Consider the following 27,670-nt stretch of genomic DNA (forward strand, 5'->3'; position numbering starts at 1 on the left):
GGGGGTGCCCGAGCAGCGACCCTCCCCAGCTCTAGCCCAACTTCTACTTACCTGCCAGGTGAGATACTATGATCATGAAGGTGCTTCTCCCAGGGCAAGGCTCACTCATTGCACTCTGGGTGTGCTGCTCCTGCGATTTCCCCAAATGTGGGAAACTTGACTGCATAATTTGTGTTACCCCTGGTCGGCTCTCGTATAATTCAGATCTCTTTGTCTCAGGTCTCTCTCCAGCCTAGTTTGCTGTCTGTTTCCACTTCTTTTTTCTTGAGCCCCTCCCTTTTATACCCTTGTGCACTATCCTGACTTCTCCTCCTGTCTGCTTACTTTGTGCCTTCCAATGCACAATGCAAACTACAGGTAGTGCTACAGGGCCCACACCCTTTTACTTGCCTTACAGAGCAGCTCTGGAGCTGTTACAGTGCCAAGCTGCTGCAAGAAATCAGCTTGAATGCTTTAGGGGCTGGGGCATGGCCAACATGAGCCCCACACCGAAGGAGGGTGGGGGTGTTTAATGTGAACTAAGGGTCAAACAAGCGCCGCAAAAGGCCGCCATGCCCTGCATACCCCTTTTCTCTTTTCATATGCAGATGAGGGTTCCAGCCAACTTTGGCCCACTGCTTGGATGACATCACCGTATGCAAATCCGTCTTCTGCAGAACTTCCCCCAGGAATGCTTGTACTAGTTGTTGCATTTGGTTTGTTGTTTGGGGGTGCTTCAGTATTAGGCAGCCTTCTGCCCTCCCATGTTCATCTGAAAAAATGTGTTCTCCCTGCAGTTGTTGTCCCCAGATGAGAGTTCCCTTGTGCTGCCTCAGTTGAATCTCCTTTACTTGACAGAGATGTGCCTGAGCAGCGGCCCTCCCCAGCCCTATCCCAAATCCTACTTATTTTGCATAGGAGATATCATGGTCATGAAGATTGTTCTCCCAGGGTGAGGTTCATTCATTGCATTTTGGGTATGCTGACCCCTGTGATTTCCCCAAATGTGGGAAACTCGACTGCATTATTTGTGGTAGTGGGGGACTGTGTTTGTGTTTTCCTCTGGTCAGCTCTGGTAAAAGTCAGATTTCTTTGTCTCAGATTTTCCTCTAGCCTTGTTCTTCTTTCGAGAGTTCCCTTGTGCTGCCTCAGTTTGATCTCCTTCACTTTACAGGGGGGTACCCGAGCAGCGACCCTCCCCAGCTCTAGCCCAACTCCTACTTACCTGCCAGGTGAGATACTATGATCATGAAGGTGCTTCTCCCAGGGCAAGGCTCACTCATTGCACGATGGGTGTGCTGCTCCTGCGATTTCCCCAAATGTGGGAAACTTGACTGCATAATTTGTTTTTCCCCTGGTCGGCTCTCGTATAATTCAGATCTCTTTGTCTCAGGTCTCTCTCCAGCCTAGTTTGCTGTCTGTTTCCACTTCTTTTTCTTGAGCCGCTCCCTTCTATGCCCTTGCGCACTATCCTGACTTCTACTCCTGTCTGCTTACTTTGTGCCTTCCAACGCACAATGCGAACTACAGGTAGTGCTGCAGGGCCCACACCCTTTTACTTGCCTTACAGAGCAGCTCTGGAGCTGTTACAGTGCACAGCTGCTGCAAGAAATCAGCTTGAATGCTTCAGGGGCTGGGTCATAGCCAACATGAGCCCCACACCGAAGGAGGGTGGAGGTGTTTAATGCAAACTAGGGGTCAGCCAAGCGCCGCAAAAGGCCACCATGCCCTGCACGCCCCTTTTCTCTTTTCATATGCAGACGAGGGTTGAAGCCAACTTTGACCCACTGCTTGGATGACATCACCATATGCAAATCCATCTGCGGCAGGCCTTCCCCCAGGAATGCTTGCACTAGTTGTTGCATTTGGTTTGTTGTTTGGGGGTGCTTCAGTATTAGGCAGCCTTCTGCCCTCCCATGTTCATCTGAAAATATGTGTTCTCCCTGCAGTTGTTGTCCCCAGATGAGAGTTCCCTTGTGCTGCCTCAGTTGAATCTCCTTTACTTGACAGAGATGTGCCTGAGCAGCGGCCCTCCCCAGCCCTATCCCAAATCATACTTATTTTGCATAGGAGATACCATGGTCATGAAGATTATTCTCCCAGGGTGAGGTTCATTCATTGCATTCTGGGTATGCTGACCCCTGTGATTTCCCCAAATGTGGGAAACTCGACTGCATTATTTGTGGTACTGGGGGGCTGTGTTTGTGTTTTCCTCTGGTCAGCTCTGGTAAAAGTCAGATTTCTTTGTTTCACATCTTCCTCTAGCCTTGTTCTTCTTTCGAGAGTTCCCTTGTGCTGCCTCAGTTTGATCTCCTTCACTTGACAGGGGGGTGCCCGAGCAGCGACCCTCCCCAGCTCTAGCCCAACTCCTACTTACCTGCCAGGTGAGATACTATGATCATGAAGGTGCTTCTCCCAGGGCAAGGCTCACCCATTGCACTCTGGGTGTGCTGCCCCTGCGATTTCCTTAAATGTGGGAAACTTGACTGCATAATTTGTGTTTCCCCTGGTCGGCTCTCGTATAATTCAGATCTCTTTGTCTCAGGTCTCTCTCCAGCCTAGTTTGCTGTCTGTTTCCACTTCTTTTTTCTTGAGCCCCTACCTTTCATACCCTTGTGCACTATCCTGACTTCTCCTCCTGTCTGCTTACTTTGTGCCTTCCAACGCACAATGCGAACTACAGGTGGTGCTGCAGGGCCCACACCCTTTTACTTGCCTTACAGAACAACTCTGGAGCTGTTACAGTGCCCAGCTGCTGCAAGAAATCAGCTTGAATGCTTCAGGGGATGGGGCACGGCCAACATGAGCCCCACACCAAAGGAGGGTGGGGGTGTTTAATGCGATCTAGGGGTCATCCAAGCACTGCAATAGGCCGCCATGCCCTGCATGCCCCTTTTCTCTTTTCATATGCAGATGAGGGTTCCAGCCAACTTTGGCCCACTGCTTGGATGACATCACCGTATGCAAATCCGTCTGCTGCAGACCTTCCCCCAGGAATGCTTGTACTAGTTGTTGCATATGGTTTGATATTTGATGGTTCTTCAGTATTAGGCAGCGTTCCGCCCTCCCATGTTCATCTGAAGAGATGTGGTCTCCCTGCAGTTGTTGTCCCCAGACGAGAGTTCCCTTGTGCTTCCTCAGTTGAATCTCCTTAACTTGACGGGGGAGGGGCTGCCCGAGCAGCCACCCTCCCCAGCCCTATCCCAACTCATACTTATTTTGCATATGAGGTCTCTTGATCATGAAGATTGTTCTCACAGGGTGAGGTTCATCCATTATATTTTAAAATAGGAAGGTACAAATTACATATTTGAATTGCATCTATGTGCTGGATTCAAATGTCCCCCCCCCCTTCCTTTCTCAATTGTGCAGGTCAGCAGCTATTCTAAGGTTGCTGCCAATGGGTGTGACACATTAATTTCTTCTGTGGGGTACACTGGACTCCACAAGGATTCACATTGGGGTGTAGAGTAGGATCTTGATCTGAGGCACCAACCGGCTCAAAGCTTTTGACTGTTCCCAAGATGCTCAGCGCATTCTCCTCTATAACCCCGCTTCCATGAACAGGGAGCTCAGTTTGTAGTTGGTGCCTTCAGTAGCAGGCCACTTAACAGGGGCCTGCCTCAGGCAGCCTATTCTTAGCTATTAATTTTGACAAGAAAAGAAGAACTTGTTTTATGAGAATCTACAAGGGCTGCAGCAGGCTAGGTCTAATAGACATCTTTACTGCAGCTTCATCACTCCCAGCGGCGCTGTATACTCCCGTGCCCTGGTTGCTGGGTCACTGCAGCGGAGGCTCCGGTTTCATCCTAAGGTCAGTCACACACACACCACCCTTCCGGATCACGAGGCCGCTGATGAAGGGGAGCATGGCCGTAGGGTTGGGCCGTGTGCGCACTGGGGTGGACACTGATTACTGGGCAGCCGCTCCACTAGCCACCAGGTACAGTTAAGGAGCACAGGTCTGGGGGTTTTTCTCCTATATTAACCCAATTTTGTACTGCCTGCAGCGCATTGTGATAGGTAATAGGGCCTGATTCAGGTTGGATTGCAATCACAATAAGCGATCCAACTGCAAAAATTGCTAAGAGCATACGCATGTGCCTGCATTTTCTGTGGCACCCCGCAGAGAATGCGATCGCCTCTGCCTGTCAATCGGGGCAGGGGGGGGGAGGGGGGTCAGCAACACTCCATTTCCAAGTCAGGGATGGAGCGGTGCGGGGGCAAGGCTTCAAAATGGGGTCTGCAACGGAGGAGACACAGGGGGCGTGGTCACAGCGGCTGTATGACATCACATTCAGCCGCTGTGATCACAAAAATGGTGGCGGCTACCTGCGCGCACATACAGTCTGCACCAGCAGGAGGCTACACCATTTTTTATGATCACGCTGAACTGCAGTGCGACTGCAATTACAGCATGGTCAAGAAGGGAGGCGTCATGCTGGGTGGCCATGCCCTGTCACTGTGCAGGAGCCAGCACCGCTCACACACTAGTCCCCGGCTGCAGCCCCCAACCCCCGGGACACCCGGAGCAACAAAATGTAGATTCAGGCCACCAGGCCACGCCCCTACCTATGAAACAATGCCTCCTTTTTACCATTGCGCTGCTTATCTGCGCGCACTGCATTACAATCTCCCTCGCCACCTCTCTGGGTGTCACCAGTGATAGTGACACCTCTGCCATTCTTGTAGCAGCTGGTCCTAAGATCTACACCTCAAGCCCTGAGTGTTCGCCCTTGTGACTTGTTGATCATCATAGCGAAGCAGATGCTTACAGAAAACTGCAGGGGCTTAGATGGAAAATAAAAAAATTGATGGGTATAAGGTAGAGAGGAGCGGGTTCGGTTCTCCGAGAACCGAATTCCCCACGAACTCCACGTGGTTTACACTGGTCCGAGGCAGGCTCGGTTGTTCCCGCCTGACTCGGAATACCAGAACAAGGGAAAATGTCATCATCCCGCTGTCGGATTCTCGCGAGATTCGGATTCCATATAAAGAGCTGCGCGTTGCCGCCATTTTTACTCGTGCATTGAAGAGAGAGCGGAGAGGACGTGGCTATGTTCTCTCAGTGGAAATCTCAATATCAGTGCTCAGTATCAGTGGTTACTTATTGCTGCTCAGTAATACTAGTAGTGTGTCTCTCCTGCTCAGTGTCAGTTCTCAGTAGTATCCTCATCAGTGCTCAGTATCACTGCTCATTACATTGTGGTGTTCTGTATACTACAGTAACATAGTAATATAGTAACATATAGTAACATAGTTTTTGAGGTTGAATAGAGGCAAATTGCCCATCGTGTTCAACCTGTTTTAAGTTGTGATGATTCTACATACTTGCTGAATAATGTTTTAAGACTAGTTAGCTACTATAACTCATGTTACCCCCGGATTAACCATGTTGATATTTTAAGTATTATAACCTTTGATAGCTTTTTCATTCAGAAATGTATCCATTCTTTTTTTAAATCCAATTACAGAGTCCGCCATTACCACCTTCCCTGGCAGGGAATACCACATCCTGATTGCCCTAACAGTGAAGAACCCTTTCCTCCATTGCGTTCTGAACTTTCCTCCAGTCGCAGCGAGTGACCATGTGTTCTTTTAATAAATAATTCCTCTGATAACTCTTTGTTATGTATCTTTACATATTTGAAGATATTAATAATATCTCCTCTTAGGCACCTCTTTTCTAGTGTATACATATTCAGCCTAGTAAGTCTTTCCTTATAGTCCAGTACTTTTAGGCCTTTAATCAATTTAGAAGATTACAAGGAACAAACAGATCAGGACAACTGTCCCTATCTGATATTCTTCCGGCGCTAATTATCAAAACAGTTAATTAATTGTGTATCAACAGCAGCTGAGTACGGCAACTTGCTTGGTTGCCAACTTTATAGAACAGGAAAAAATTTTTTTTTATATATACTCCGCGCTATATGTACACTGTAACAGATAAAACTCTAGTGTGCAGTCTGTCATATAGAATGATTGACTCAGTAGAACTGTATGAATGAATATCATAAATTCTTTATCCAATAATTGTTAAAAAATAACACATTACAAACGACACAAGCAGCATATACTCAATAACAATTAATCAGTTGTATTACCAATTAATATAGCAAACAATATGATGAGGTTTCTTTGTTATAATACTATATAAAATACAATTACACTGGCGTCCCAGTGTTTAATAAAAAAAGTCCCGCAAGGATTTAATGCAGCCTTGTTAGAGAAGAACTTAATTGTGTAAGGACGTATAATTACCCATGTGCTGGTTCCTGAAAGTATAGATGTACAGGGTCCGTTTAAAAGTCGATGCACTGGTATGAATCTTGACCTTGGATTAACAAAAATCCTTTCCTCGTACTGTCCGTCTCCTCTGGGCACAGTTTCTCTAACTGAGGTATGGAGGAGGGGCATAGAGGGAGGAGCCAGTGCACACCCAGATCTAAAGTCTTTCTTAAGCCAAGTCTCTGATTAACACCTTTGTAGGAATGTTTTTTCACCTATTACTGAATTAAACTTGCTACATTGGAAAGGCAGCAAGATGCATCCTCATTTCAATGTCTACTGAAATAATACAGGTTGACACCAGGAAACATAAACGTTACTGCATCCTTGCTGCTTTCTCATGTGGAAGTCTGTTTAATGTGAAAACAAGGTAATATCTAATCAGCACACAGGTAAGGAATTAAGAAAATCTTTCTTTATGGGTGAAGATGTTTCTCACAAAATTGTTGTCCCAATGCATCATTGAAATTCAAGATGGAAGATGATTTTAATATATCACTTGTACATTTTGCATTGCTCTTCTGGTGACAATGTAGTTTGTTTTTGTCAATTACCATTTCAGTAATAGGGTAAAGAAAATTAAGTGGATTTTTTAAAGAAAACAATGCTGTCAATATACTATTAAAACAAATTAAAATGATAAAAGTTATTGTACTTTAAGTAAAAATAAAAGAGCCAAAATATCAATCCTAGTTTTTGATTACTTTAATTATAAAAAAAAAATGCACATAGCAGAGGATAGTTTCGATCAATCGACCTCTGGGTTATGGGCCCAGCATGCTTCCATTGCACTACTCTGCTGCTCATGGAAGTGCAAGAGATCCTGAAGACTAAATTGATTAAAGGCCTAAAAGTACTGGACTATAAGGAAAGACTTACTAGGCTGAATATGTATACACTAGAAAAGAGGTGCCTAAGAGGAGATATTATTAATCTCTTCAAATATGTAATGATACATAACAAAGAGTTATCAGAGGAATTATTTATTAAAAGAACACATGGTCACTCGCTGCGACTGGAGGAAAGTTCAGAACGCAATGGAGGAAAGGGTTCTTCACTGTTAGGGCAATCAGGATGTGGTATTCCCTGCCAGGGAAGGTGGTAATGGCGGACTCTGTAATTGGATTTAAAAAAGGAATGGATACATTTCTGAATGAAAAAGCTATCCAAGGTTATAATACTGTTAGGGTCTCCTGCCCTGTGCTGCCACGTCGTCATGGCAACCGGGAGACAAGTGCTAGCGGAGTAACCTGAGCGCAGCTGATACTCCGGTTCGGGTCTTTTGCTGTGCAGTGGTTATAGGCTCTGTGCACGGCAGGGGATCCGGTGCTGGTTTTTGTGCTCACAGTCTGTGAGGTCTGAGTGGGGCGTGGACAGCACCTGCTTTATAAGGCCTCTTCTCAGGGTAAGCAGATGCTGCTGAATCTTTGTTGGTTAGTCAGTTCCTGAAAGTTAGCCAGTACTGTGTAGCTTTGTATTTGTTTGTTGCTTACTGCAAATAGGCCTGGGGATTTGGTATTACACTCTGCCAATCCAGACCTAGCAGTAAGACTGGAGTCAGTCGTTTAGCTTGCTGGGGTTCTGTTACTACTCTGTGAACTTAGCAAGTTTGCGGCTGTATTCTAAGACTTGCCTGTCTAATCCTGTCTCACTGTGCTAGGTGTCAGGGGTCAGTTTAGTGGCAGTAAGCTGAACCTGTGCACTGCAAGTGAGAATTAGGATTGTGGAGACTCTCCTTGTGTCTATCATTCCATCTCTGACCAAGGAGTTTACTGCCACACCCGTTGGTAACCCTTTAGGGTTTTGCTGTTGCCCTTAGCAACAGCATTTCGGGTTCTCTACGTATTAAAACACAACATCTTGCTTTTCCCATCTGAGCAGTTCTAATACAAGGGAGATACCCAGTTCCTTAGCCTCTGGGCTTCTCTGTTCACTTTGTGTGTATTTTGTTACCCTATCACCTTCTGTGTACGTTATGTCATATTCCCCAGTCTGTCTGTGAGTCCATTTGTTTTGCATAACAGTTCAAACACCAGTACATTCCTGCAGGCACTGGAGTGCATAACAGTTCTGACACCAGTACTTTCCTGCAGGCACTGGTGTGCATAACATATTCAGCAGCCTAATACTCCTGTTGAAATTTTGTGGGAATATGGAGCATACCCCTCAAAATACGTTGCAACAGGTGGTCGATCAGGTGCAGGTCCTGACTCGACAATTTAATGATTTGTCCATTAAAATGCACACCTCCCAGGCTGCTGGCGGAGCTCCCGCAGCAGCAGCACCTGCAGGGGTTAAGGAGCCGAAAGTAAATCTCCCGGATCGTTTTTCTGGAGATCGCTCGCAGTTCTTTTGTTTCAAGGAGAGCTGCAAGCTATACTTCCGGCTTAGGCCTCAGTCTTCTGGGTCGGAGATTCAGCGGGTGGGCATAGTGATTTCCTTGCTACAAGGAGACCCACAGGTCTGGGCATATGGGTTGCAGCCTGACTGTCCGTCGCTTAAAAGTGTTGATGCTTTTTTTACGGCACTGGGCATGTTGTATGATGACCCTGACAAGACGGCCTCAGCCGAGGCTCAGATTTCGATCCTTAAGCAAGGGCGAAGGCCAGTTGAGGTTTACTGTACGGAGTTTCGGAGGTTGGCCCATGATACCCAGTGGAATGACCCAGCCCTGAGACACCAGTACCGAAGAGGTCTTTCTAACCAGATAAAGGACCAACTGGTACAATATCCCTTGCCTGATAGCTTGGATCAGCTCATGCAGTTATCCATCCGGGTGGATAGACGGCTGAGAGAGCGTAGGCTTGAAAGGGAGACTGAGATTTCCTTCCTTCCCAAGGGAACCTCAGACTCTGAGGAATTTTCTGAGGAGCCTATGCAGATTGGGGCTACCCGCCTCTCCTCGCGTGAGAAGACGCGGAGGAGACAGCAGGGGTTGTGTTTGTACTGTGGGAATAAAGGTCATGTGGTAGTATCATGCCCAGAAAAGCCGGAAAACTTCAGGGCCTGAGGGTGATGGGAAATATCCTGTCAGGCCAGAAGTCAGAATTTCCCAAGAAGACTTTTATCATTCCGGTGACCTTGAAGATCCTCGGTCAAACTGTCAAGACTGAGGCCTTTGTGGACAGTGGGGCCGACGGGGTTTTTATGGACCGCCAATTCGCCCTGAAACACTCTGTTCCCTTAGTACCCTTGGCATCGGAAATTGAGATTTGTGGGTTAAACGGGGAACCATTATCCCAAGGTAAAATTACCTCTTGCACTAGCCAGATTTCTTTGTTTATTGGAGCCACACACTCTGAAAAATCGTCCTTTTATGTGACTGTCTGTACTTTTGCCCCATTGGTGTTGGGGTTACCCTGGTTAAGGGCCCACAATCCTCAATTTGACTGGGTCTCTGGGGAGATTCTTAGTTGGGGTACTGATTGTTTCAGGAGTTGCTTGAGCCTTCCAGTCAGGCTCTCGCAGCTAAGTTTGCCAGGATTGCCAGGGTGTTATGAAGATTTTGCGGACGTGTTCTCCAAAAAAGTTGCAGAGGTACTACCTCCCCATCGCCCCTATGACTGTGCCATTGATTTGTTGCCAAATGCTAAGCTTCCCAAGAGCAGGTTGTACTCCCTGTCACGTCCTGAGACTCAGGCTATGGCAGAGTACATTCAGGAGAACTTGGCTAAGGGATTTATCAGACCTTCACAGTCTCCAGTTGGGTCGGGGTTCTTCTTCGTGGGTAAAAAGGACGGTTCGTTGCGACCCTGCATCGACTTCAGGGAATTGAACCGTATCACGATTAAAAACTCATACCCACTGCCTCTCATTTCGGTCTTGTTTGACCAGCTTCGTACTGCCACCATTTTTTCTAAGATTGACCTACGCGGTGCGTACAATCTAATCCGAATAAGAGAGGGGGATGAATGGAAGACTGCCTTTAATACCCACTCAGGGCATTATGAATATTTGGTGATGCCTTTTGGGCTCTGTAATGCCCCGGCAGTCTTCCAGGATTTCATGAATGATGTGCTCAGGGAATATTTGGATAGATTCTTAGTTGTATACTTAGATGACATCCTAATCTTCTCCCATTCCCTGGAGGAACATCGGAAGCATGTACGCTTAGTCCTCCAGAAACTCAGAGACCACCGGCTTGGGGCGAAGCTGGAGAAGTGCGAATTTGAAGTTCAGCAAATCGCATTTCTAGGATATATTATCTCCCCAGAAGGTTTCCAAATGGAGGGTTCCAAGGTACAGGCAGTCCTGGCGCTTCTGCGTTTCCTGGGCTTTGCAAATTTTTATAGACGATTTATCGCTGGATTTTCGTCTATAGTGGCGCCCTTGGTGGCACTCACTAAGAAAGGGGCGGATGTTGCTCACTGGTCTTGTGAGGCTAAAGCGGCTTTTGCCCGTCTCAAAAGGGCATTTGTTTCGGCCAAGGTGCTGCGACACCCAGATCCAGAGCGTCCTTTTGTGGTGGAGGTGGATGCCTCTGAGATGGGTATTGGGGCAGTGCTTTCTCAGATGGGAGTGTCTGATAATCGCCTTCATCCCTGTGCTTACTTTTCCCGTAAATTTTCGCCTGCCGAGATGAATTATGACGTGGGTAACCGGGAATTGTTGGCTATTAAGGATGCACTCGAGGAGTGGAGACACTGGCTTGAGGGGGCTAAGTTTGTGGTCTCAATTCTCACTGACCATAAGAATCTGGCATATTTAGAGTCAGCGAAGCGTCTCAATGCCAGGCAGGCACGATGGGCTTTGTTTTTTGCTCGCTTTAATTTTTTGATAACATATCGCCCTGGGTCAAAAAACATCAAGGCTGATGCGCTCTCGCGGAGTTTTGCTCCAATCCAGGAGACCACCGAGGAGCCGTTGCCCATTGTTTCCCCATCATGTATTAAAGTGGGCATTACCCAGGACCTCTTATCATTAGTCCTTAGAGCACAGGAGCAGGCTCCTCCAGACCTTCCGGTAGGTCTTTTGTTTGTGCCTCCTAGGTTAAGACAGCGAGTGTTCCTGGAATTCCATGCCAAGAAGTCGGCAGGTCACCCGGGTATTGCCAGAACTCGGGAGTTGCTATCTAGGGCGGTGTGGTGGCCCTCGGTGGCTAAGGATGTGGATCAGTGGGTTCGGGCATGTGACATCTGTGCCCGAAATAAGACTCCTAGAGGGGTTCCTGTTGGCCCATTACATCCACTCTCTATCCCATCTAAGCCATGGACCCACATTTCAATGGATTTTGTGGTGGACTTGCCCAAATCCTCGGGGATGACAGCCATCAGGGTTGTCGTTGACAGGTTTTCGAAGATGGCGCACTTCGTTCCACTGGTTGGGCTGCCATCGGCCAGACGCCTGTCTGAATTATTTATGCTGCATGTTGTGCGTCTCCACGGGTTGCCACTTGATGTGGTCTCTGACCGCGGATCCCAGTTTGTGGCCAAATTCTGGAGGGCATTTTGTTCCGATCTCCAGATTTCTGTCAGCTTGTCGTCAGGCTACCATCCGCAGTCTAATGGGCAGACTGAAAGGGTGAACCAGTCCTTGGAGCAGTTCCTCAGGTGTTATGTCTCCAAGTGTCAGACTGACTGGGTTGCTCATCTGTCCATGGCGGAGTTTGCCTATAACAATGCGGCTCACTCTGCTACAGGGATCTCTCCCTTCCTTTGTGTGTATGGGCATCATCCTAAGGCCAAATCTTTTGACCCCCTGGACTCCACGCCTGGTGGTTCCTCTGTGGTTTCGGTCCTTAGAGGTATTTGGCGGAAAGTGAAGAAAGCCCTTGTGTCTGTGTCATTAGTGACCAAAAGGGTTTTTGATAAGCGGAAAAGACCCTGCAGCTTCAAATTAGGAGACTTCGTCTGGTTGTCTACCAAGAATTTGAAGTTGAGACAGCCATCTCATAAGTTAGGCCCCCGGTTCATCGGCCCTTATAAGATCACCAGGGTTATCAATCCGGTGGCATTTCAGTTAGATCTGCCCCGTTCTTTGGGTATCAATAAAACATTTCATTGTTCCCTTTTAAAACGGGCGATTAGTAATCCTTCTTCCAGTGGAAGACCTTCCCCTCTTCTGATACGTGGCCAGAGGGAGTTTGTTGTTGAAAGGATTCTTGACTCCAAGGTGGTTCGGCTGTCATTTTTGGTGCACTGGAAGGGGTATGGCCCGGAGGAGCGGTCGTGGGTGCGCAGTTGTGATCTTCATGCCCCCAGACTGATACGCTCTTTCTTCTCGCAGTTCCCCGATAAACCCGGTGGTAGGGGTTCTTTGACCCCTCGTCAGAGGGGGGGTACTGTTAGGGTCTCCTGCCCTGTGCTGCCACGTCGTCATGGCAACCGGGAGACAAGTGCTAGCGGAGTAACCTGAGCGCAGCTGATACTCCGGTTCGGGTCTTTTGCTGTGCAGTGGTTATAGGCTCTGTGCACGGCAGGGGATCCGGCGCTGGTTTTTGTGCTCACAGTCTGTGAGGTCTGAGTGGGGCGTGGACAGCACCTGCTTTATAAGGCCTCTTCTCAGGGTAAGCAGATGCTGCTGAATCTTTGTTGGTTAGTCAGTTCCTGAAAGTTAGCCAGTACTGTGTAGCTTTGTATTTGTTTGTTGCTTACTGCAAATAGGCCTGGGGATTTGGTATTACACTCTGCCAATCCAGACCTAGCAGTAAGACTGGAGTCAGTCGTTTAGCTTGCTGGGGTTCTGTTACTACTCTGTGAACTTAGCAAGTTTGCGGCTGTATTCTAAGACTTGCCTGTCTAATCCTGTCTCACTGTGCTAGGTGTCAGGGGTCAGTTTAGTGGCAGTAAGCTGAACCTGTGCACTGCAAGTGAGAATTAGGATTGTGGAGACTCTCCTTGTGTCTATCATTCCATCTCTGACCAAGGAGTTTACTGCCACACCCGTTGGTAACCCTTTAGGGTTTTGCTGTTGCCCCTAGCAACAGCATTTCGGGTTCTCTACGTATTAAAACACAACATCTTGCTTTTCCCATCTGAGCAGTTCTAATACAAGGGAGATACCCAGTTCCTTAGCCTCTGGGCTTCTCTGTTCACTTTGTGTGTATTTTGTTACCCTATCACCTTCTGTGTACGTTATGTCATATTCCCCAGTCTGTCTGTGAGTCCATTTGTTTTGCATAACAGTTCAAACACCAGTACATTCCTGCAGGCACTGGAGTGCATAACAGTTCTGACACCAGTACTTTCCTGCAGGCACTGGTGTGCATAACAAATACTTAAAATATCAACATGGTTAATCCGGGGGTAACATGAGTTATACTAGCTAACTAGTCATAAAACATTATTCAGCAAGTATGTAGAATCATCACAACTTAAAACAGGTTGAACACGATGGGCAATTTGCCTCTATTCAACCTCAAAAACTATGTTACTATATGTTACTATATTACTATGTTACTGTAGTATACAGAACACCACAATGTAATGAGCAGTGATACTGAGCACTGATGAGGATACTACTGAGAACTGACACTGAGCAGGAGAGACACACTACTAGTATTACTGAGCAGCAATAAGTAACCACTGATACTTAGCACTGATAATGAGATTTCCACTGAGAGAACATAGCCACGTCCTCTCCGCTCTCTATTCAATGCACAAGTAAAAATGGCGGCAACGCGCAGCTCTTTATATGGAATCCGAATCTCGCGAGAATCCGACAGCGGGATGATGACATTTTCCCTTGTTCAGGTATTCCGAGTCAGGCGGGAACAACCGAGCCTGCCTCGGACCAGTGTAAACCACGTGGAGTTCGTGGGGAATTCGGTTCTCGGAGAACCGAACCCGCTCCTCTCTACCTTATACCCATCAATTTTTTTATTTTCAATCTAAGCCCCTGCAGTTTTCTGTAAGCATCTGCTTCACTATGATGATCAACAAGTCACAAGGGCAAACACTCAGGGCTTGAGGCGTAGATCTTAGGACCAGCTGCTACAAGCATGGCAGAGGTGTCACTATCACTGGTGACACCCAGAGAGGTGGCGAGGGAGATTGTAATGCAGTGCGCGCAGATAAGCAGCGCAATGGTAAAAAGGAGGCATTGTTTCATAGGTAGGGGCGTGGCCTGGTTGCCTGAATCTACATTTTGTTGCTCCGGGTATCCCGGGGGTTGGGGGCTGCAGCCGGGGACTAGTGTGTGAGCGGTGCTGGCTCCTGCACAGTGACAGGGCATGGCCACCCAGCATGACGCCTCCCTTCTTGACCATGCTGTAATTGCAGTTGCACTGCAGTTCAGCGTGATCATAAAAAATGGTGTAGCCTCCTGCTGGTGCAGACTGTATGTGCGCGCAGGTAGCCGCCACCATTTTTGTGATCACAGCGGCTGAATGTGATGTCATACAGCCGCTGTGACCACGCCCCCTGTGTCTCCTCCGTTGCAGACCCCATTTTGAAGCCTTGCCCCCGCACCGCTCCATCCCTGACTTGGAAATGGAGTGTTGCTGACCCCCCTCCCCCCCCCCTGCCCCGATTGACAGGCAGAGGCGATCGCATTCTCTGCGGGGTGCCACAGAAAATGCAGGCACATGCGTATGCTCTTAGCAATTTTTGCAGTTGGATCGCTTATTGTGATTGCAATCCAACCTGAATCAGGCCCTATTACCTATCACAATGCGCTGCAGGCAGTACAAAATTGGGTTAATATAGGAGAAAACCCCCCAGACCTGTGCTCCTTAACTGTACCTGGTGGCTAGTGGAGCGGCTGCCCAGTAATCAGTGTCCACCCCAGTGCGCACACGGCCCAACCCTACGGCCACGCTCCCCTTCATCAGCGGCCTCGTGATCCGGAAGGGTGGTGTGTGTGTGACTGACCTTAGGATGAAACCGGAGCCTCCGCTGCAGTGACCCAGCAACCAGGGCACGGGAGTATACAGCGCCGCTGGGAGTGATGAAGCTGCAGTAAAGATGTCTATTAGACCTAGCCTGCTGCAGCCCTTGTAGATTCTCATAAAACAAGTTCTTCTTTTCTTGTCAAAATTAATAGCTAAGAATAGGCTGCCTGAGGCAGGCCCCTGTTAAGTGGCCTGCTACTGAAGGCACCAACTACAAACTGAGCTCCCTGTTCATGGAAGCGGGGTTATAGAGGAGAATGCGCTGAGCATCTTGGGAACAGTCAAAAGCTTTGAGCCGGTTGGTGCCTCAGATCAAGATCCTACTCTACACCCCAATGTGAATCCTTGTGGAGTCCAGTGTACCCCACAGAAGAAATTAATGTGTCACACCCATTGGCAGCAACCTTAGAATAGCTGCTGACGGGCACAATTGAGAAAGGAAGGGGGGGGGGGGACATTTGAATCCAGCACATAGATGCAATTCAAATATGTAATTTGTACCTTCCTATTTTAAAATATAATGGATGAACCTCACCCTGTGAGAACAATCTTCATGATCAAGAGACCTCATATGCAAAATAAGTATGAGTTGGGATAGGGCTGGGGAGGGTGGCTGCTCGGGCAGCCCCTCCCCCGTCAAGTTAAGGAGATTCAACTGAGGAAGCACAAGGGAACTCTCGTCTGGGGACAACAACTGCAGGGAGACCACATCTCTTCAGATGAACATGGGAGGGCGGAAGGCTGCCTAATACTGAAGCATCATCAAATATCAAACCATATGCAACAACTAGTACAAGCATTCCTGGGGGAAGGTCTGCAGCAGACGGATTTGCATACGGTGATGTCATCCAAGCAGTGGGCCAAAGTTGGCTGGAACCCTCATCTGCATATGAAAAGAGAAAAGGGGCATGCAGGGCATGGCGGCCTATTGCAGTGCTTGGATGACCCCTAGTTCGCATTAAACACCCCCACCCTCCTTTGGTGTGGGGCTCATGTTGGCCATGCCCCATCCCCTGAAGCATTCAAGCTGATTTCTTGCAGCAGCTGGGCACTGTAACAGCTCCAGAGTTGTTCTGTAAGGCAAGTAAAAGGGTGTGGGCCCTGCAGCACCACCTGTAGTTCGCATTGTGCGTTGGAAGGCACAAAGTAAGCAGACAGGAGGAGAAGTCAGGATAGTGCACAAGGGTATGAAAGGTAGGGGCTCAAGAAAAAAGAAGTGGAAACAGACAGCAAACTAGGCTGGAGAGAGACCTGAGACAAAGAGATCTGAATTATACGAGAGCCGACCAGGGGAAACACAAATTATGCAGTCAAGTTTCCCACATTTAAGGAAATCGCAGGGGCAGCACACCCAGAGTGCAATGGGTGAGCCTTGCCCTGGGAGAAGCACCTTCATGATCATAGTATCTCACCTGGCAGGTAAGTAGGAGTTGGGCTAGAGCTGGGGAGGGTCGCTGCTCGGGCACCCCCCTGTCAAGTGAAGAAGATCAAACTGAGGCAGCACAAGGGAACTCTCGAAAGAAGAACAAGGCTAGAGGAAGATGTGAAACAAAGAAATCTGACTTTTACCAGAGCTGACCAGAGGAAAACACAAACACAGTCCCCCAGTACCACAAATAATGCAGTCGAGTTTCCCACATTTGGGGAAATCACAGGGGTCAGCATACCCAGAATGCAATGAATGAACCTCACCCTGGGAGAATAATCTTCATGACCATGGTATCTCCTATGCAAAATAAGTATGATTTGGGATAGGGCTGGGGAGGGCCGCTGCTCAGGCACATCTCTGTCAAGTAAAGGAGATTCAACTGAGGCAGCACAAGGGAACTCTCATCTGGGGACAACAACTGCAGGGAGAACACATATTTTCAGATGAACATGGGAGGGCAGAAGGCTGCCTAATACTGAAACACCCCCAAACAACAAACCAAATGCAACAACTAGTGCAAGCATTCCTGTGGGAAGGCCTGCCGCAGATGGATTTGCATATGGTGATGTCATCCAAGCAGTGGGTCAAAGTTGGCTTCAACCCTCGTCTGCATATGAAAAGAGAAAAGGGGCATGCAGGGCATGGTGGCCTTTTGCGGCGCTTGGCTGACCCCTAGTTTGCATTAAACACCTCCACCCTCCTTCGGTGTGGGGCTCATGTTGGCTATGACCCAGCCCCTGAAGCATTCAAGCTGATTTCTTGCAGCAGCTGGGCATTGTAACAGCTCCAGAGCTGCTCTGTAAGGCAAGTAAAAGGGTGTGGGCCCTGCAGCACTACCTGTAGTTCGCATTGTGCGTTGGAAGGCACAAAGTAAGCAGACAGGAGGAGAAGTCAGGATAGTGCGCAAGGGCATAGAAGGGAGCGGCTCAAGAAAAAGAAGTGGAAACAGACAGCAAACTAGGCTGGAGAGAGACCTGAGACAAAGAGATCTGAATTATACGAGAGCCGACCAGGGGAAAAACAAATTATGCAGTCAAGTTTCCCACATTTGGGGAAATCGCAGGAGCAGCACACCCAGAGTGCAATGGGTGAGCCTTGCCCTGGGAGAAGCACCTTCATGATCATAGTATCTCACCTGGCAGGTAAGTAGGAGTTGGGCTAGAGCTGGGGAGGGTCGCTGCTCGGGTACCCCCCTGTAAAGTGAAGGAGATCAAACTGAGGCAGCACAAGGGAACTCTCGAAAGAAGAACAAGGCTAGAGGAAAATCTGAGACAAAGAAATCTGACTTTTACCAGAGCTGACCAGAGGAAAGCACAAACACAGTCAAGCGGAGACCTTACTTCGCGACCAACCAGTTCTGATCCAGTCAGACAACGTCACCGCAGTAGTTCATGTAAACCGCCAAGGCGGCACAAGGAGCAGAGTGGCGATGGCGGAAGCCACCAGAATTCTTCGCTGGGCGGAGAATCATGTAAGCGCACTGTCAGCAGTGTTCATTCCGGGAGTGGACAACTGGGAAGCAGACTTCCTCAGCAGACACGACCTACATCCAGGAGAGTGGGGACTTCATCAGGAAGTCTTCGCACAGATTTCAAGTCGGTGGGGACTGCCCCAGATAGACATGATGGCGTCCCGCCTCAACAAAAAGCTACAGAGGTATTGCACCAGGTCAAGAGACCCTCAGGCAGTAGCTGTAGACGCCCTAGTGACACCGTGGGTGTTCCGGTCGGTTTATGTATTTCCTCCTCTACCTCTCATACCCAAGGTGTTGATAATAGTAAGAAAAAGAGGAGTGAGAACAATTCTCATTGTTCCAGATTGGCCACGAAGGACCTGGTATCCAGATCTGCAGGAAATGCTCACAGAAGATCCGTGGCCACTTCCTCTAAGACAGGACCTGTTGCAACAGGGGCCCTGTCTGTTCCAAGACTTACCGTGGCTGCGTTTGACGGCATGGCGGTTGAACGCCGGATCCTAGCGGAAAAGGGTATTCCAGATGAGGTCATTCCTACGCTAATAAAGGCTAGGAAGGACGTGACATCTAAACATTATCACTGTATATGGCGAAAATATGTTTCTTGGTGTGAGGCCAGGAATGCTCCTACGGAAGAATTCCACCTGGGCCACTTACTTCACTTCCTACAAACTGGAGTGAATTTGGGCCTAAAATTAGGCTCTATTAAGGTTCAGATTTTGGCCTTATCCATTTTCTTTCAAAAGGAATTGGCCTCTCTTCCTGAAGTAAGTACAAACTTTTGTGAAGGGAGTACTGCATATTCAGCCTCCTTTTGTACCTCCGGTGGTGCCTTGGGACCTTAACGTGGTGTTAAGGTTATGGTTTGAACCACTTAAAACGGTGGAGTTGAAATATCTCACTTGGAAGGCGGTCATGTTATTAGCCTTGGCTTCCGCTAGGCGAGTGTCGGAATTAGCGGCTTTATCACATAAAATCCCCTATCTGGTTTTCCATATGGATAGAGCGGAATTGCGGACCCGTCCTCAATTCCTGCTAAAAGTGGACTCATCCTTTCATATGAACCAACCTATTGTGGGGCCTGTGGCTACGCGTGACTTGGAGGATTCCGAGTCCCTTGATGTGGTCAGGGCTTTGAAAATTTACGTGGCCAGAACGGCTAGAGTCAGAAAAACAGAAACACTGTTTGTCCTGTATGCAGCCAACAAGATTGGCACCCCTGCTTCAAAGCAGACTATTGCTTTCTGGAGCTGTGCCGAGCTGCTACTTGGTCGGGTTCAAACACCTTTGCAAAGTTCTATAAGTTTGATACCCTGGCTGAGGAGGACCTCCTGTTTGCTCAATCGGTGCTGCAGAGTCATCCGCACTCTCCTGCCCGTTTGGGAGCTTTGGTATAATCCCCATGGTCCTTACGGATTCCCCAGCATCCTCTAGGACGTAAGAGAAAATAAGATTTTAAACCTACCGGTAAATCTTTTTCTCGTAGTCCGTAGAGGATGCTGGGTGCCCGTCCCAAGTGCGGACTACTTCTGCAAGACTTGTATATAGTTATTGCTTACATAAGGGTTATATGTTAGTTTTCATCGGTCTTGGACTGATGCTATGTTGTTTTCATACTGTTAACTGGGTAGTATATCACAAGTTATACGGTGTGATTGGTGTGGCTGGTATGAATCTTGACCTTGGATTAACAAAAATCCTTTCCTCGTACTGTCCGTCTCCTCTGAGCACAGTTTCTCTAACTGAGGTATGGAGGAGGGGCATAGAGGGAGGAGCCAGTGCACACCCAGATCTAAAGTCTTTCTTAAAGTGCCCATGTCTGCTGCGGAGCCCGTCTATCCCCCATGGTCCTTACGGAGTCCCCATCATCCTCTACGGACTACGAGAAAAAAAAATGACTGGTAGGTTTAAAATGTTATTTTTTTCTCTGCAACCCACTGCTAAATTGTGCTTCCTAGCTGTTTTTTATAAAATCACTTAATTAAATCTAACTCTGATTACGTCAGAGAAGGCCAGGTACCCTACACCATAAGAGGGGGTTTGAAATTTTGACTTGTCTACTTAAAGATCACCAAAATCTGATCACAAGGTCAATTACATCCCTGGGTGGGATTGAACCACCAACCTTTTGGTTAATAGCCCATGTAAGTGCAAGAGATCCTGAAGCACTCACTCATCATGGGAAAGTACCAATGTGTTTCTTACAAAAACTCTCCAGATTATTGACTTTTTAAAGTTTTTCTAGGAAACGTTCTAGATGAATGCTTATTAGCCTTTGTCAGTATGTACTTTTATGAGGTGTCTCTGTGGTGCAATCGGTTAGCATGTTTGGCTATTAACCAAAAGGTTGGTGGTTCAATCCCACCCAGGGATGTAATTGACCTTGTGATCAGATTTTGGTGATCTTTAAGTAGACAAGTCAAAATTTCAAACCCCCTCTTATGGTGTAGGGTACCTGGCCTTCTCTGATGTAATCAGAGTTAGATTTGATTAAGTGATTTTATAAAAAACAGCTAGGAAGCACAATTTAGCAGTGGGTTGCAGAGAAAAAAAATGATGCTGGTAGAAAAGTCCAATTGAGTGATTAAACAGCTCTTCATTTTCTGACTTTATTTTTATGCTAACAAATTTGCTCTCTGAAAAGTGTCCACAAAGCCAAGTCTCTGATTAACACCTTTGTAGGAATGTTTTTTCACCTATTACTGAATTAAACTTGCTACATTGGAAAGGCAGCAAGATGCATCCTCATTTCAATGTCTACTGAAATAATACAGGTTGACACCAGGAAACATAAACGTTACTGCATCCTTGCTGCTTTCTCATGTGGAAGTCTGTTTAATGTGAAAACAAGGTAATATCTAACCAGCACACAGGTAAGGAATTAAGAAAATCTTTCTTTATGGGTGAAGATGTTTCTCACAAAATTGTTGTCCCAATGCATCATTGAAATTCAAGATGGAAGATGATTTTAATATATCACTTGTACATTTTGCATTGCTCTTCTGGTGACGATGTAGTTTGTTTTTGTCAATTACCATTTCAGTAATAGGGTAAAGAAAATTAAGTGGATTTTTTAAAGAAAACAATGCTGTCAATATACTATTAAAACAAATTAAAATGATAAAAGTTATTGTACTTTAAGTAAAAATAAAAGAGCCAAAATATCAATCCCAGTTTTTGATTACTTTAATTATAAAAAAAGAAAAATGCACATAGCAGAGGATAGTTTCGATCAATCGACCTCTGGGTTATGGGCCCAGCATGCTTCCATTGCACTACTCTGCTGCTCATGGAAGTGCAAGAGATCCTGAAGACTAAATTGATTAAAGGCCTAAAAGTACTGGACTATAAGGAAAGACTTACTAGGCTGAATATGTATACACTAGAAAAGAGGTGCCTAAGAGGAGATATTATTAATATCTTCAAATATGTAAAGATACATAACAAAGAGTTATCAGATGAATTATTTATTAAAAGAACACGTGGTCACTCGCTGCGACTGGAGGAAAGTTCAGAACGCAATGGAGGAAAGGGTTCTTCACTGTTAGGGCAATCAGGATGTGGAATTCCCTGCCAGGGAAGGTGGTAATGGCGGACTCTGTAATTGGATTTAAAAAAGGAATGGATACATTTCTGAATGAAAAAGCTATCCAAGGTTATAATACTTAAAATATCAACATGGTTAATCCGGGGGTAACATGAGTTATAGTAGCTAACTAGTCATAAAACATTATTCAGCAAGTATGTAGAATCATCACAACTTAAAACAGGTTGAACACGATGGGCAATTTGCCTCTATTCAACCTCAAAAACTATGTTACTATATGTTACTATATTACTATGTTACTGTAGTATACAGAACACCACAATGCAATGAGCAGTGATACTGAGCACTGATGAGGATACTACTGAGAACTGACACTGAGCAGGAGAGACACACTACTAGTATTACTGAGAAGCAATAAGTAACCACTGATACTGAGCACTGATATTGAGATTTCCACTGAGAGAACATAGCCACGTCCTCTCCGCTCTCTCTTCAATGCACGAGTAAAAATGGCGGCAACGCGCAGCTCTTTATATGGAATCCGAATCTCGCGAGAATCCGACAGCGGGATGATGACATTTTCCCTTGTTCAGGTTATCCGAGTCAGGCGGGAACAACCGAGCCTGCCTCGGACCAGTGTAAACCACGTGGAGTTCGTGGGGAATTTGGTTCTCGGAGAACCAAACCCGCTCCTCTCTACCTTATACCCATCAATTTTTTTATTTTCAATCTAAGCCCCTGCAGTTTTCTGTAAGCATCTGCTTTGCTATGATGATCAACAAGTCCCAAGGGCAAACACTCAGGGCTTGAGGCGTAGATCTTAGTACCAGCTGCTACAAGCATGGCAGAGGTGTCACTATCACTGGTGACACCCAGAGAGGTGGCGAGGGAGATTGTAATGCAGTGCGCGCAGATAAGCAGCGCAATGGTAAAAAGGAGGCATGGTTTCATAGGTAGGGGCGTGGCCTGGTGGCCTGAATCTACATTTTGTTACTCCGGGTGTCCCGGGGGTTGGGGGCTGCACCCGGGGACTAGTGTGTGAGCGGTGCTGGCTCCTGCATAGTGACAGGGCATGGCCACCCAGCATGACGCCTCCCTTCTTGACCATGCTGTAATTGCAGTTGCACTGCAGTTCAGCGTGATCATAAAAAATGGTGTAGCCTCCTGCTGGTGCAGACTGTATGTGCACGCAGGAAGCCGCCACCATTTTTGTGATCACAGCGGCAGAATGTGATGTTATACAGCCGCTGTGACCACAACCCCTGTGTCTCCTCCGTTGCAGACCCCATTTTGAAGCCTTGCCCCCGCACCGCTCCATCCCTGACTTGGAAATGGAGTGTTGCTGACCCCCCCTTCCCCCCCCCTGCCCCGATTGACAGGCAGAGGCGATTGCATTCTCTGCGGGGTGCCGCAGAAAATGCAGGCACATGCGTATGCTCTTAGCAATTTTTGCAGTTGGATCGCTTATTGTGATTGCAATCCAACCTGAATCAGGCCCTATTACCTATCACAATGCGCTGCGGGCAGTACAAAATTGGGTTAATATAGGAGAAAACCCCCCAGACCTGTGCTCCTTAACTGTACCTGGTGGCTAGTGGAGCGGCTGCCCAGTAATCAGTGTCCACCCCAGTGCGCACACGGCCCACCACCTACGGCCACGCTCCCCTTCATCAGCGGCCTCGTGATCCGGAAGGGTGGTGTGTGTGTGACTGACCTTAGGATGAAACCGGAGCCTCCGCTGCAGTGACCCAGCAACCAGGGCACGGGAGTATACAGCGCCGCTGGGAGTGATGAAGCTGCAGTAAAGATGTCTATTAGACCTAGCCTGCTGCAGCCCTTGTAGATTCTCATAAAACAAGTTCTTCTTTTCTTGTCAAAATTAATAGCTAAGAATAGGCTGCCTGAGGCAGGCCCCTGTTAAGTGGCCTGCTACTGAAGGCACCAACTACAAACTGAGCTCCCTGTTCATGGAAGCGGGGTTATAGAGGAGAATGCGCTGAGCATCTTGGGAACAGTCAAAAGCTTTGAGCCGGTTGGTGCCTCAGATCAAGATCCTACTCTACACCCCAATGTGAATCCTTGTGGAGTCCAGTGTACCCCACAGAAGAAATTAATGTGTCACACCCATTGGCAGCAACCTTAGAATAGCTGCTGACGGGCACAATTGAGAAAGGAAGGGGGGGGACATTTGAATCCAGCACATAGATGCAATTCAAATATGTAATTTGTACCTTCCTATTTTAAAATATAATGGATGAACCTCACCCTGTGAGAACAATCTTCATGATCAAGAGATCTCATATGCAAAATAAGTATGAGTTGGGATAGGGCTGGGGAGGGTGGCTGCTCGGGCAGCCCCTCCCACGTCAAGTTAAGGAGATTCAACTGAGGAAGCACAAGGGAACTCTCGTCTGGGGACAACAACTGCAGGGAGACCACATCTCTTCAGATGAACATGGGAGGGCGGAAGGCTGCCTAATACTGAAGCACCATCAAATATCAAACCTTATGCAACAACTAGTACAAGCATTCCTGGGGGAAGGTCTGCAGCAGACGGATTTGCATACGGTGATGTCATCCAAGCAGTGGGCCAAAGTTGGCTGGAACCCTCATCTGCACTTTCCTCCACTAAGTTTTAGCCATTTTTGTTAAGCTCGAGTGTAGTTGCTACTCGGCCTTTTGGCTGTGATCTTGTATCGTGGTTGAAGGGTCTGCTGGAGGGAGGGATTGTTTTCTTCATTGGCGAAAGACCAAAGATATTCCAGGATGGAAGGCTTGGGAACACTATCTGTTTTTCAGTTGTGGAAGAGCACAGAGGTCGGATTGGACTACATTCTATAGTAAAGGATATCTTTCTATTTATTGACCCTCCCCTTATATGTGTCTGTGTTACAATAAAGCTTCGGTTTTGTGAATCCCTCACCCTCTTACACTCCACACCCATAGCCTTATTAACTGTTGTATTATTGTATAGTTTAAATGTATAGTGCAGTTCATGATTTATAGTGTAGGCTGGCCTGTGCTGTAGCTCTTGAACTGTACTATACCGTCAGCATTTGTATTGTGTTTTGGCTGTGCTGCAACACTGTATTTATGTGTGTAATGTTTATGTATGTTTTTTTTATGTCAATAAAGACTGCTTTTTCAAGCCAATATCTGAAAACAATCAATGTTTATCTTTGATGGCAATAAAAGTGGTATGATATTTGATGCTTTTGAAATCCAATATCTGATATGTCCCCTATCTGGGAACCATATATTAAATGTCTTTTCAGAAAAGGGAGATGGGAGAAGAGCTTTCAGTACTTGTAGGACCGATGCACATAAAGAAGCAAAAAAACATACATAAACATTACACACATAAGTACCGCGTTGCGGCACAGCCAAAACACAATAGAAATGCTGACGGTATAGTACAGTTCAAGAACTACAGCACAGGCCAGCCTACACTATAAATCATGAACTGCACTATACATTTAAACTGTACAATAATACAACAGTTAATAAGGCTATGGGTGTGGAGTGTAAGAGGGTGAGGGAATCACAAGCCCAAAGCTTTATTGAAAGACTGACACATATAAGGGGAGGATTAATAAATAGAAAGACATCCTTTACTATAGAATGTAGTCCAATCCGGTCTTTCAACTCTTCCACAATTGAAAAATGGATAGTGTTCCCAAGCCTTCCATCCTGGAATATCTTTGGTCTTTCGCCAATGAAGAAAGCAATCCCTCCCTCCAGCAGACCCTTCAACCACAATACAAGATCACAGCCAAAAGGCCGAGAAGCAACTACACTTGAGCTTAACAAAAATGGCTAAAACTTAGTGGAGGAAAGTGCAGTGCACCAAAACATAAGCTGACACAATCATGGAGAATGCGCCAGCATATATGCTCTTCTATCTATATTTTGCAAACCTGCTCTTGTCCCCTCCAGCTGCTCTATGTAGATTTAACGTCTGGCAAGGTGCATAACCCACTGACAAGCAGGCACACTCCTGCATGAGTTTTCTCTCTCACTAGCTGGATGATACACAATCATTTGCATGTGCTCCACCTCCGACCCACCACCCACCCAACCATCCAGTCACCAGAGCCACCCACAAACCAACTGGCTCCGTGATTTAATTTGCACAGTGTAGTCATCCAGGCAGCATGTCCTTCTCAATGGAAGGATCTCTGGTTCCATGGAATCTTCCGCATTGGAATGCTGCGGAACAAAAAGGATTTAAATATTCAGCTTGCTAGCATTCAATGTACCAGCGGCTTGGCTCTAGCACATGGGTCTTCATCCTGTGGCCCTCCAGCTACTGTGAAACTACACATCCCAGCATGCCCAGCCACAGTTTTGCTATTAAGGTATGCTAAAACTGAGGCAGGGCATGCTGGGATGTGTAGTTCCACAGCAGTTGGAGGGTCGCAGGTTGAAGACCCATGTTTTAGCATGCCTGTTCTATGATGCATGTTCCGTGATGTCACAATCAGCTTGGAATGGGGTGTCTAGCAGGCATTTGCTGACAGCCACTTGAGGGAGACACACATCAGGAGATGCAGCATATCGGAGGTCTTCGATGCCTTTCCAGCAAATGCACACCACCTGCTGCTGGTCTGGACACAAAACAATGCCCACAATCGAAGTCCCAAAATGCCCAACTACAGGATTCATGTAAGTAGTGAATTTAGGAATGAATTTAGAAGTAGGAAATTAAGTTAGTTCACAAGTACATTCAAATTCAGATCTAAAGTCTAGGTAGGCCTCACGTCCTGGCAGCCACCAGCATTTAAAAATGCCTTGATTAGAGGTACGGAATTAAATGTAGATAAGAAGTAGACACAAAATAAGACTCCGCAGAGCAGTTATCAGGTGTTTTTATCAATTGTTGCATTTAAAAAATCAATCAATTAGGGAACACAATGTTGCAACAATGTAACCCTATTTGCAAAATAGTACTAAATAAGTTTGTCGATGTAAGACATTTGCAAAGGCGCATCCAAAACACGCTGGAAAATGCAACTGAATCTGTTTTTGTAGGCTAGAATAGGAAATGTGCATCGGTCCTACAAGTACTGAAAGCTCTTCTCCCATCTCCCTTTTCTGAAAAGCCATTTAATATATGGTTCCCAGATAGGGGACATATCAGATATTGCCTTTCAAAAGCAGCAAATATCATACCACTTCTATTGCCATCAAAGATAAACATTGATTGTTTTCAGATATTGGATTGAAAAAGCAGTCTTTATTGACATAAAGAAGCAAAAAAACATACATAAACATTACACACATAAGTACTGTGTTGCAGCACAGCCAAAACACAATACAAATGCTGTCGGTATAGTACAGTTCAAGAACTACAGCACAGGCCAGCCTACACTATAAATCATGAACTGCACTATACATTTAAACAATACAATAGTTAATAAGGCTATGGGTGTGGAGTGTAAGAGGGTGACGGAATCACAAGCCCAAAGCTTTATTGAAAGACAGACACATATAAAGGGAGGATTAATAAATACAAAGATACCCTTTACTATAGAATGTAGTCCAATCCGGTCTTTCAACTCTTCCACAACTGAAAAACGGATAGTGTTCCCAAGCCTTCCATCCTGGAATATCTTCAGTCTCTCGCCAATGAAGAAAACAATCCCTCCAGCAGACTCTTCAACCACGATACAATATCACAGCCAAAAGAGCGAGAAGCAACTACACTTGCGTTTAAACAAAATGGCTAAAACTTAGTGGAGGAAAGTGCAGTGCACCAAAACATAAGCTGACACAATCATGGAGAATGCGCCAGCATATATGCTCTTCTGTCTATATTTTCCAAACCTGCTCTTGTCCCCTCCAGTTGCTCCATGTAGATTTGACGTCTGGCAAGGTGCATAACTCACTGACAAGCAGGCACACTCCTGCATGAGTTTTCTCTCTCACTAGCTGGATGATACACATTCATTTGCATGTGCTCCACCTCCGACACACCGCCCACCCAACCACCCAGTCACCAGAGCCACCCACAAGCCAACTGGCTCCGTGATTTAATTTGCACAGTGCAGTCATCCAGGCAGCATGTCCTTCTCAATGGAATAATCTCTGGTTCCATGGAATCTTCCGCATTGGAATGCT

At 46.7% G+C, this 27,670-nt stretch overlaps 9 non-coding genes across 9 annotated transcripts; 6 read left to right on the forward strand and 3 right to left on the reverse strand.

Moving 5' to 3' along the window:
* Positions 1 to 43: 43 nt before the first annotated feature.
* On the forward strand, positions 44 to 206 carry LOC135008435 (U1 spliceosomal RNA). The gene has a single exon (XR_010208191.1). It is a non-coding gene; the product is annotated as a U1 spliceosomal RNA (small nuclear RNA).
* A 674-nt stretch (positions 207 to 880) lies between these two features.
* Positions 881 to 1,044, forward strand: LOC135008444 (U1 spliceosomal RNA). Its single transcript, XR_010208200.1, has one exon. It is a non-coding gene; the product is annotated as a U1 spliceosomal RNA (small nuclear RNA).
* Positions 1,045 to 1,196: 152 nt separating this feature from the next.
* LOC135008443 (U1 spliceosomal RNA) lies at positions 1,197 to 1,359 on the forward strand. Its single transcript, XR_010208199.1, has one exon. It is a non-coding gene; the product is annotated as a U1 spliceosomal RNA (small nuclear RNA).
* Positions 1,360 to 2,032: 673 nt separating this feature from the next.
* On the forward strand, positions 2,033 to 2,196 carry LOC135008430 (U1 spliceosomal RNA). The gene has a single exon (XR_010208187.1). It is a non-coding gene; the product is annotated as a U1 spliceosomal RNA (small nuclear RNA).
* A 152-nt stretch (positions 2,197 to 2,348) lies between these two features.
* On the forward strand, positions 2,349 to 2,511 carry LOC135008440 (U1 spliceosomal RNA). Its single transcript, XR_010208196.1, has one exon. It is a non-coding gene; the product is annotated as a U1 spliceosomal RNA (small nuclear RNA).
* A 13,853-nt stretch (positions 2,512 to 16,364) lies between these two features.
* Positions 16,365 to 16,527, reverse strand: LOC135008441 (U1 spliceosomal RNA). Its single transcript, XR_010208197.1, has one exon. It is a non-coding gene; the product is annotated as a U1 spliceosomal RNA (small nuclear RNA).
* A 152-nt stretch (positions 16,528 to 16,679) lies between these two features.
* LOC135008429 (U1 spliceosomal RNA) lies at positions 16,680 to 16,843 on the reverse strand. Its single transcript, XR_010208186.1, has one exon. It is a non-coding gene; the product is annotated as a U1 spliceosomal RNA (small nuclear RNA).
* Positions 16,844 to 17,516: 673 nt separating this feature from the next.
* On the reverse strand, positions 17,517 to 17,679 carry LOC135008436 (U1 spliceosomal RNA). Its single transcript, XR_010208192.1, has one exon. It is a non-coding gene; the product is annotated as a U1 spliceosomal RNA (small nuclear RNA).
* A 2,624-nt stretch (positions 17,680 to 20,303) lies between these two features.
* On the forward strand, positions 20,304 to 20,377 carry TRNAN-AUU (transfer RNA asparagine (anticodon AUU)). The gene has a single exon. It is a non-coding gene; the product is annotated as a tRNA-Asn (tRNA).
* The last annotated feature ends 7,293 nt before the right edge of the window (positions 20,378 to 27,670 follow it).

Source organism: Pseudophryne corroboree, unplaced genomic scaffold (assembly GCF_028390025.1).
Source record: "Pseudophryne corroboree isolate aPseCor3 unplaced genomic scaffold, aPseCor3.hap2 scaffold_2221, whole genome shotgun sequence".
Taxonomy (NCBI): domain Eukaryota; kingdom Metazoa; phylum Chordata; class Amphibia; order Anura; family Myobatrachidae; genus Pseudophryne; species Pseudophryne corroboree.